This window comes from Anolis sagrei, chromosome 5 (genome assembly GCF_037176765.1).
Source record: "Anolis sagrei isolate rAnoSag1 chromosome 5, rAnoSag1.mat, whole genome shotgun sequence".
NCBI lineage: Eukaryota > Metazoa > Chordata > Lepidosauria > Squamata > Dactyloidae > Anolis > Anolis sagrei.
In genome coordinates this window covers 74,382,366-74,391,911 of record NC_090025.1, presented here as the reverse complement: position 1 = coordinate 74,391,911, position 9,546 = coordinate 74,382,366, and the positions used below count along the sequence as shown (strand labels likewise).

Here is a 9,546-nt window from a genome sequence, read left to right as displayed (position 1 = left end):
GCTTGACATTTGGGAGTTGTAGTTGCTGGGATTTATAGTTCACCTACAATCAAAAAGCATTCTAAACTCCACCAACGATGGAACTGAACCAAACTTGGCATACACAACTCCCATGACGAATAGAAAATACTGGAAGGTTTTGGTGGGCATTGACCTTGAGTTTGGGAGTTGTAGTTCACCTACATCCAGAGAGCACTGTGGACTCAAACAATGATGGATTTGGACCAAACTTGACACGAATACTCAATATGCCCAAATGTGAACACTGGTGGAGTTTGGGGAAAATAGAGCTTGACATTTGGGAATTGTAGTTGCTGAGATTTATAGTTCACTTAAAATCAAAGAGCATTCTGAACTCCACTAGAATCATAGAAGCATAGAGTTTGAAAAGACCTCATGGGCCATCCAGTCCAACCCCTGCCAAGAAGCAGGAAAATTGCACTCAAATTACCCCTACAGATGGCCATCCAGTCTCTGCTTAAAAGCCTGCAAAGAAGGAGCCTCCACCACACTCCGGGACAGAGTGTTCCACTGCTGAACTGCTCTCACAGTCAGGAAGATGTTCAGATGGAATCTCCTTTCTTGCAGTTTGAAGCCATTGTTCCACGTCCTTGTCTCCAGAGCAGCAGAAAACAAGCTTTCTCCCTTTTCCCTTCTTCTCACATATTTATACATGGCTATCATGTCTCCTCTCAGCCTTCTCCCCTTCAAGTTAAACATGCCCAGCTCTTTCAGCCGCTCCTCACAGGGCTTGTTCTCCAGATCTTTGATCATTTTAGTCGCCTTCTAGCTTGTCAACATCTCTCTTCAATTGTGGTGCCCAGAATTGGACGCAATATTCCAGGTGTGGTCTAACCAAGGCAGAATAGAGGGGTAAGCATGACTTCCTTAGTAAACAACACTCCAGGTTGAGAAACGCTGTTCTAAACCTTATTTACTCCACTCCCACTCCCCCCTCCATCCAATCCTTCGGATCCCAACGAGAATTCAGTATACAAGAAGGGGGGCAGCAGATCGAGTCCCATGTATTTCCTGGATAATCTTTTAAAGCGATAGTCAAACTCCGAGAAAGGGCCATGTTCCCCTTGTTCGTGGCCGCCTGCGAGTCTTTTCCAAGCAATACGGTATCCTGTTAGCATTCCGAACAAGGGGGCTGCTGTTCAGAGGGGTTTTTTCCCCCCTTCCAAAGGTTTCCTGAAGGAACATGTGGAAGCAATAGTCCGGGCTGCGCGTTCAGCCCGAGATGCGGGAGGGGAAAAGCGACCCCACGAAGGGGGCTGGAGGCTGAACCAAGGAGGCTGGGTGGAGGCAACGAAGGGGGCTGGAACCCCGAAAGAACCCCGAAAGAGAGGGCGAGCGGAGGACTGGGTGGACGACTGGAAGGCTACAAATACAAACCACGAAAGCCTTTCTCCCTCCACATTTCCAGATGTTTAGGGGGGTTAGCCAACTGCCCCAAAGAGGGGCCAACATGTCACATCTGGAGAGTACAGGGAGGAAGGTGAAATCTCCCTCCCTTTTTTTTCGTGTTGAGAAACTGCAAGTCGCTTCTGGTGTGAGAGAATTGGCCGTCTGCAAGGACGTTGCCCAGGGAATGTCCAGATGTTTTACTATCCGGTGGGAGGCATGAGAAGCAAGAGCTGAGAGATGGGAGCTCACCCCACTCCCTGGAATGCCCAGATGTTTGTTTTACATCTGGGGGCTCCAGCACAGGGGTTTAACCCACTGCGCCGGCAGGACTGAAGACCAACAGGTCGCAGGTTCGAATCCGGGGAGAGTGCGGACGAGCTCCCTCTGTCAGCTCCAGCTCCTCATGCGGGGACATGAGAGAAGCCTCCCACAAGGATGATAAAACATCAAAACACCTGGGCGTCCCCTGGGTAACGTCCTTGCAGACAGCCAGTTTTCTCCCACCAGAAGCGACTTGCAGTTTCTCAAGTCGCTCCTGACGCGTCCTTGCAGACGGCCAGTTCTCTCCCAGTAGAAGCGACTTTCAGTTTCTCAAGTCACTCCTGACACAACAAAAGAAAAATCCTTGTGGGAGGCTTCTCTCATGTCCCCCGCATGGAGAGCTGGAGCTGACAGACGGGAACTCACCCCGTTCTCCCCGATTAGATCCCAACCTCCATACTGAGAAAAGGACAGAGTCTCTCTCTGGGTTGTTGTAGGTTTTTCGGGCTGTATGGCCATGTTCTAGAAGCATTCTCTCCTGACGTTTCGCTTGCATCTATGGCAGGCATCTTCAGAGGTTGTGAGGTCTGTTGGAAACTAGGAACATTGGGTTTATATATCTATGGAATGTCCAGGGTGGGAGAAAGAACTCTTGTCTGTTGTTTGAGGCAAGTGTGAATGTTTCAATTGCCATTCCACAGATATTGAAGCCCAATGTTCCTAGTTTCCAACAGACCTCACAACCCCTGAGGACGCTTGCCAGAGATGTAGGCGAAACGTCAGGAGGGAATGCTTCTGGATGCACGAAAAACCCACAACCCAGTGATTCTGGCCATATTTTTTTTGTCGTGTCAGGAGCGACTTGAGAAACTGCAAGTAGCTTCTGGTGTGAGAGAATTGGCCGTCTGCAAGGAGGTTACCCAGGGAATGCTCGGATGTTTTGATGTTTGATCATCCTTGTGGGAGGCTTCTCTCATGTCCCCGCATGAGGAGCTGGAGCTGTCGAGGGAAGAAGTGTTCAGAACCGAACCATAGGCAGAAGGGGGGGGGGGGTGACACGAAGGTCCCAGGACCCCAATAGGCCTTCGCCCTCCCTTTTTCCAGGAATCGTAGCTGTTTCTGTTTTCTAATCCCAGCGCGCGCCTCGAAATGGATCTGGAAAGCGCCCCCCTCCCCCTCCCCCTCCTCCTCTTGGGCGCCTCTTTTTCCTTTCCTGGACTCGGGGCGCCCCCTTGGCCTCTGAAGCGGAACAGCGCCGGGGAAATGCCGAGATCTGGAGCGCTCCTCCTGCGAAAATGAAGCGCAGCCTCTTCTAGCTCCCACCTCAAAGTCTCTGCACCCTTCTCCCCAAAACCATGACGCCCACAACACAGTACAGACACCCCACGATGAAGGAGAGCGCCTCTTTCGCTACTCGGGAGGCTTCTTTCTCTTGAGACAAAGCAGGGACAGACACCAATGTGTCCACTATTTCCTCCTCGACTCGGATCGAAGCCAAACCCCTCTTTGTCTTTTGAAGCCTTTCCTTCTCTGTCCGGGACAGGACTGCCTTCACTCTACTTACTTTTGCCCGAGTAGAATGATCCTCCAGGGTCAGTGTGCAGTGGGTCCCTAGGTGACTGTGGAGCCCTATACTTGATCTGCATCTTCTCCCGCAGTCCCGCCTGATGAGCCTTCCTCTTGGCATGTTTCTCTCTTTTGCCCTCCATTCATGCTGCTTCAAATTCTACAGCACTGCAGGTCACAGCTGACCTCCAACTGGAGCACTCAAGGGCCAGGGCTTCCCAGTTCTCAGTGTCTATTCTTGGCACGTTTCTCTCTTTCGCCCTCCATTCATGCCTCTTCAAACTCCACAGCACTGCTGGTCACAGCTGACCTCCAGTTGGAGTGCTCAAAGGCCAGGGCTTTCCTGTTCTGTGTCTATTCTTAGCACGTTTCTCTCTTTTGCCCTCCATTCGTGCCTCTTCCAATTCTACAACACTGCTGGTCACAGCTGACCTCCAGCTGGGGCTTCCCAGTTCGCTGTGTCTGTTCTTGGCACGTTTCTCTCTTTCTCCCTCCATTCATGCCTCTTCACATTCTACAGCACTGCTGGTCACAGCTGACCTCCAGCTGGAGCGCTCAAGGGCCAGGACTTCCCAGTTCTCAGTGTCTATGCCGAGCTTTTAAGGTTGACTTTGAACCCATCTTTAAATCTCTTTTCCTGTCCTCCAACATTCCGTTTTCAGTTCTTGAGTTCAGAGTAAAGCAACTGCTTTGGGAGAAGGTGGTCGGGGATCAGGACATCAGGCTGGTCCTGTGGAGTTGATGGCGGAGGACCATCACGTCAGTGCTGGTGGTCTTTGCTTCTTCCAGAGCGCTGACTGTCTTTTCAAGAGATTTGCAGGATTTCCCAGAGGCAGTGCTGATGGAATCGTTTCAGGAGTTGCATGTGACTTCTGTGACTTCTGTAGACAGTCCACCTTTCGTAGGGTTGGGAGGACAGTAGCTTTATAAACAAGCACCTTGATATCCCTACGGATGTCCCAGTACTCAAACTCTCTCTGCTCCATTCGGAAAAATGCTGCACTCGCAGAGCTCAGGCGTTGTTGTATTTCAGTGTCAATGTTGACTTCAATCCATGGGGGAAATTATGTCCAGTCACAAAAGGAAAGGCTCCCCAAATCCCACTTTTCCAGTCCCCTCTTTCCCCTTTGATTGGGGAATAATTCGGTTTCAGAGCGCGCTCCTAAGAAGCGCTCCCGCAGCTGCCTCCTTCCCAGGGCAGCCTTCCTCCTCCTCCTCCTCCTCCGAGAGAGCAGCCCTCCATCTCCTTCCATGGGGAGAGCCTGACCCACCATCCTCCCTTAATGAGGGAGTGGGGACGGGACTTGTGTTCATGCACGAAATTGGGACCATTTGGGACGGAGGAGAGGAGGAGGGGGGGGGGGAGAATCTTTCGCCCTTGCCGCCATCTGGCCCGGCTCTCCCTTTCCCCATCGCTCATCCCCAACTGGGGGAGACCGGGGCTTTCCCCTCCCGGCCCCACACGCGCCCGGGTCCCTCTCCTGCGGCGTAAAAGCCCCCCTCCCCCCCTCTCCCGAGGCGCCCGGAGCCCCAAAAGGCGAGCGGGGAGGCTCTTATTCTGGCAGGGAGGCGGAGCGGGCGGCAGGCGGAGGAGAGGGAGAGAGAGAGAGAGAGAGAGAGAGAGGAGCGCGCCTCATTTCCTGACAGCGCTTTTCTTCCCTCGAAGCCCAGGCTCCGTCGGGGCAGGATGGGCGCTCGCCTTGAATCAATTACGGGGCTCCGCTTCTGAGGGGGAGGAGGAGGGGAAGGGGGGGGGGGAAGCAGAGGGAGACGGGCCCGGAGGAGCATGAACCCGCGCTTGAATTGAAGGCCGAAAGGTAAGCTTCGGAGGCAGCCTCCCCCGCACCCTCCCAACTCAAGGAGAGGAGAAGAAACTCTGGGATTTGGGAAACAGAGGGTCGATCTTTGAAGGGGGGGGGGGAGCAATCGGCTGGACGAAAGGGAAAGAGGAGCGCCGTACTTGGTCCCAGCTCCAGCCTCTGCTTGGGGAAGAGGTGCGGGGAAAACAAGGGGACGGAGGTCTGAACTTTAGTTATTTATTCCTATCTCCCGTTGCCTGTCTCGTTCGTCAGAAGGAGGCTCCGAAGGGGAGTAACGCCAAGCCGATCCGCGTCGCCTGGGCTAATGACAACCAGATCCTTCGGCGGTGGCGGAGGGGCATTCCTCCCCAAACTGCCAGAGAAGGAGATCTGGAGAGGCGGGGAGGGGGGGAAGGGGAGGAAGGGAAAGACACCCCCCTCAGTCCCCCTCAGTCCCCCATCCGGAGGGAATCTTTGGTGGAGGGCTTGGGGGAGTCTGCCCCCCCCCCCCGGCCCTTTCTGCACTGATGCAGTGTTGAAGGAACTATACCGATTATTCCCTAGGAAGCCCCGGGACCCGTTAGAAACCCTAGTGGCGATTATTCTTTCGTGCACTTCAATGGGAGTTTGTTGTCAGATCTCCGCAGCTCGGAGTCTATCAAATAGCCAGGGTAGATGGGTCCTGCCTCCCTTCTCTTTCTTCTCTTCTCTCTTCCATTCCTTTCTCCCTTCCCTTATCTTTTCTCTCTTCTCTTCCCTCTTTTCCTTTCTCTTCCCTTTCATTCCCTCTTTTCCCTTCTCTTCTTACTTCCGTTCCCTCTTCTTTTCTCCCCTTTCTCTTCTCCTTTCTCTTCTCCCTTCTCTTCCTTCTTCCTTTCTCCCTTCCCTTCCCTCCCTCTTCCCTTCCCTCTTCTTTTCTCCCTTCCCCTTCTCACTTCCCTTCCCTCTTCTTTTCTCCCGTCCCTTCTCTCTTCCCTCCTCTTTCTCCCTTCCCTTCTCCCTTCTTCCTTCTCTTCCCTCTTCCTTTCTCCCCTTCCCTCCCTCTTCTCCCTTCCCTTCTCTCTTCCCTCTTCTTTTCTCCCTTCCCTTCTCTTCTCCCTACCCTCTTCTTTTGTCCCTTCTCTTCTCCCTTCCCTTTTCTTTTCTCTCTTCCCTCCCCTTTCTCCCTTCCCTCTTCTCCCTTCTTTTTTCCCTTCCCTCCTCTTCCCTCTTTTTTTCTCCCTTCCCTTCTCTTCTCCCTTCCTTTCTCCTTATTTTCTCTCTTCCCTTCTCCTTTCCCTCCTCTTTCTCCCTTACCTCTTCTCCCCTTCTTCCTTCCCCTTTCTCCCTTCTCTCCACTTTCTCCCTTCCCTTCCATTTTCCTTTCTCCCTTCCTTTCTCCCTTCGCTTCTCCCTTCCCTTCTCTTCTCTTCTCTCTCTCGCTCTCTCTCTCACACACACACACTTCCTTGCTATACCTTTCTCCTCCCTCTTCTCCCTCTCCTCCCGTCCATTTCAACACCGAGGGGGGTCAGGGAGCCAGGATGAAACTGCCCCTCTCCCTCCAGTTCCAACTTGGTCAGTATAAACTTCGGGGTTGGAAGAAGGGGGAGAAGGGAGGCGGACGTTTCCTTCTGGGACCGGAGCCTGGCTCCGAGGAGGGAAAGCGTGGGAGGAGGTTGGAAGACTTGGGCAAACGGCGGCCCGTGGAAAGAGGCGGGCGCCTGGCACTGCCAACGCTGCAGTGGTTGCCTTTTGGAGGGAGGAAAAGAAAAGGAAACGCTCCGGGGGGAAAAAATCTCTCCATTGCGCAACATTGACCATCCCCTGCTTAGTTGAGGACGCCGCCGCTGTTTGGGGCTCCTCTTTGTCTCGGCCGTCGGTGCTGAATGGCGCCCCGCCCCCTCGGAGCCACTCCCCTCGCGCCCCTCCCCTTTCCCCCTCTTACCCCACCCCCGACGTGACATTTTGTTCCGGGATATATCACCCCCTGTTTGGAGAAATCGGGAGTTTTTCTGAAGCTGCAGCCAGTCGGGAGTCGGAGAAGGAGAGGAGCAAAACAACCCCTTCCCCAAACTCCCCACGGCGTCGGATTGGATCATCTCCCTTTTGCGTGGTTTTTAAAAAAACTTTATTCTTCTTATCACCATCATCTTTAGAAGATTTCCTTCCCTGATGGTCCTCCGCTTTGGGGCAAAGAGAGGGTTTTTCGTCTCAAACTTGCGTGGAGTGTATCGCACGGATGTAGTGTTTTTCCTCTTCCCAACCATCGATTTTGAATTTCACTTTTGGGGGGCGACGAAGAGAACAACCTCTTGATTTTTGGGATTTTTTGGCAGACAGTCCCTCTGCTCCCTTGTGTTTTCCAGAGGAAGCCGTGGAAACTGGGAGAGGGATTGGATTCCCCACTTCTCACATCTTGGATGGAATAATACCGCTACCAACTGGATAATATCCAAGAAGAACCCCCAGTTTCCTCCAAACTTAGCCCTGGGATTAAGCTCTAACAATCCCAGGAAGAAAACCTTGAAGAGCGTTGGGTGGGTGCTGTTGTTTTGTTGCTTTCTGCGCCTCCACTCCTTTGGAAAAGCTTGGCTTAGCATCCTTTGCCATCCAACCCTAACCCAAATATCTAGGCGGCTTTGTGGGTTGTCCCGATCAAGCTAGGATCACCAGTGGGTCTCCTTTAAGAGAGGAAAGTGGGGAACTACTACTACTATTGCTTTTCTTGGTGTCTTGGTTGTTAGACCTGTTCCAGGGTTCTTTAAAGGCAACGATTCAGAAAATGGCAGGGATAGACAACATCCGTTTTGTGTGTGTGTGTGACTTGAGAAACTGCAAGTCTCTTCTGGTGTGAGAGAATTGGCCGTCTGCAGAGACGTTGCCCAGGGACACCGAGGTGTTTGATGTGTTTACCACCCTTGTTGGGGGCTTCTCTCATTTCCCTGCATGAGGAGCTGGAGCTGACAGAGGGAGCTCAACCCGCTCTCCCTGATTCTGCCAAGGAGCATTGCGCCATTGGGGGGGGGGGGGGAATCAGTTGTGTGGCATCAGATATTGTTATGATGCTTTTCTATGAGCCAGAAGATTGGTATATTTATTTATTTATTTATTTATTTATTTATTTATTTATGACATTTATATGTTGATTTATTGTTTGGTTTTTTGGTTATGTGATTTATATTAATTGTATTGTTTTGTTTTGTTATTGCTTTTGTTTGTTGATGTGTTGTTGGGCTTGGCCTCAAGTAAGCCGCACGGAGTCCCTTGGGGAGATGGTAGCGGGGTACAAATAAAGTTATTATTATTATTATTATTATTATTATTATTATTATTATGCCGCCCTTCTCACCCCTAAGGGTACTCAGAACTACTTACAATATATATATTCATATTACATATAAAATTACTAATAATATTACATTATAATGGTATAGTATAATATTGTAATATTTAATACTGATATTATACTATGCTAATAATATATTGTATGTGTGTGTGTGTGTATATATATATACACTACACACACACACACACACACACACACACACACACATATATATATATATATATGTGTGTGTGTGTGTGTGTGTGTAGTGTATATATATATATACACACACACACATACAATATATTATTAGCATAGTATAATATCAGTATTAAATATTACAATATTATACTATACCATTATAATGTAATATTATTAGTAATTTTATATGTAATATGAATATAAAATTATATCATTTTATAATTATATTGCATTATATTTTAATATTATTAATATTATATGTATACACAATATATTCCCTTGAAGGAGCTGGGGGTTGTGACGGCCGACAGGGAGCTGGTCCATGACGTTGAGTCAGAAACGACTGAACGAATGAACAACATACAATATATTATGTTATGTTATGCTATGCTATGCTATTATATTATGTTATATTATATTATATTATTAGCATAGCACAGGAGACACTCTGTGCTATGCTAAAATATAATATAATATAATATAATATAATATAATATAATATAATATAATATAATATAATATAATATAATATAATATAATGGCCCAGAGCGGCAGTTGGTGATGGGAGGAGGGATCCCCAATATGACATGTATGTTCTATTATCTCAAAAATTAGAGTTGATGGGAGGACTGGTGGAGTCTCCTTCTGTGGAGGCTTTTAAACAGAGGCTGGATGGCCATCTATTGGGAGTGCTTTGAACGCGATTTTCCTGCTTCTTGGCAGGGCTTCTTGGCAAGGTCTCTTCCAAATCTAGGATTCTATGGTTCTGGAATCAGCCGTCAAACATACCCAGAAACAGGTCTAATATTTGAGGCACTAAAATGTATGCTAGCCAGTGAACAACAACAGCAGCAACAACAACAAAGAAATAAATCAGAACTGCTAACTGCTATGGCTCAATCCTATGAAATAAGGCTAATGGTTGAGGCACCAAAATGTGTGTTCGCTAGTGTGTAGTAAGAGTAGTAATGAAGAAGTGGTAAGGTCGGAGGAAATGTTGTG

General features: G+C 49.5%; 1 protein-coding gene across 2 annotated transcripts in view; it reads left to right on the top strand.

The window, feature by feature from the left end:
- The first annotated feature begins 4,832 nt into the window (after nt 1-4,832).
- Nucleotides 4,833-9,546, top strand: part of PDGFRA (platelet derived growth factor receptor alpha) — an 83,336-nt gene continuing 78,622 nt past the window's right edge. The window contains exon 1 of one of the 2 annotated variants that reach the window (XM_067468768.1): nt 4,833-5,054. The gene's annotated coding sequence lies outside the window, so the exon portion shown is untranslated. Of the gene's footprint in view, nt 5,055-7,025; nt 7,556-9,546 lie in introns of those variants that run through there. The other variant, XM_060778521.2, reaches the window with a different exon arrangement.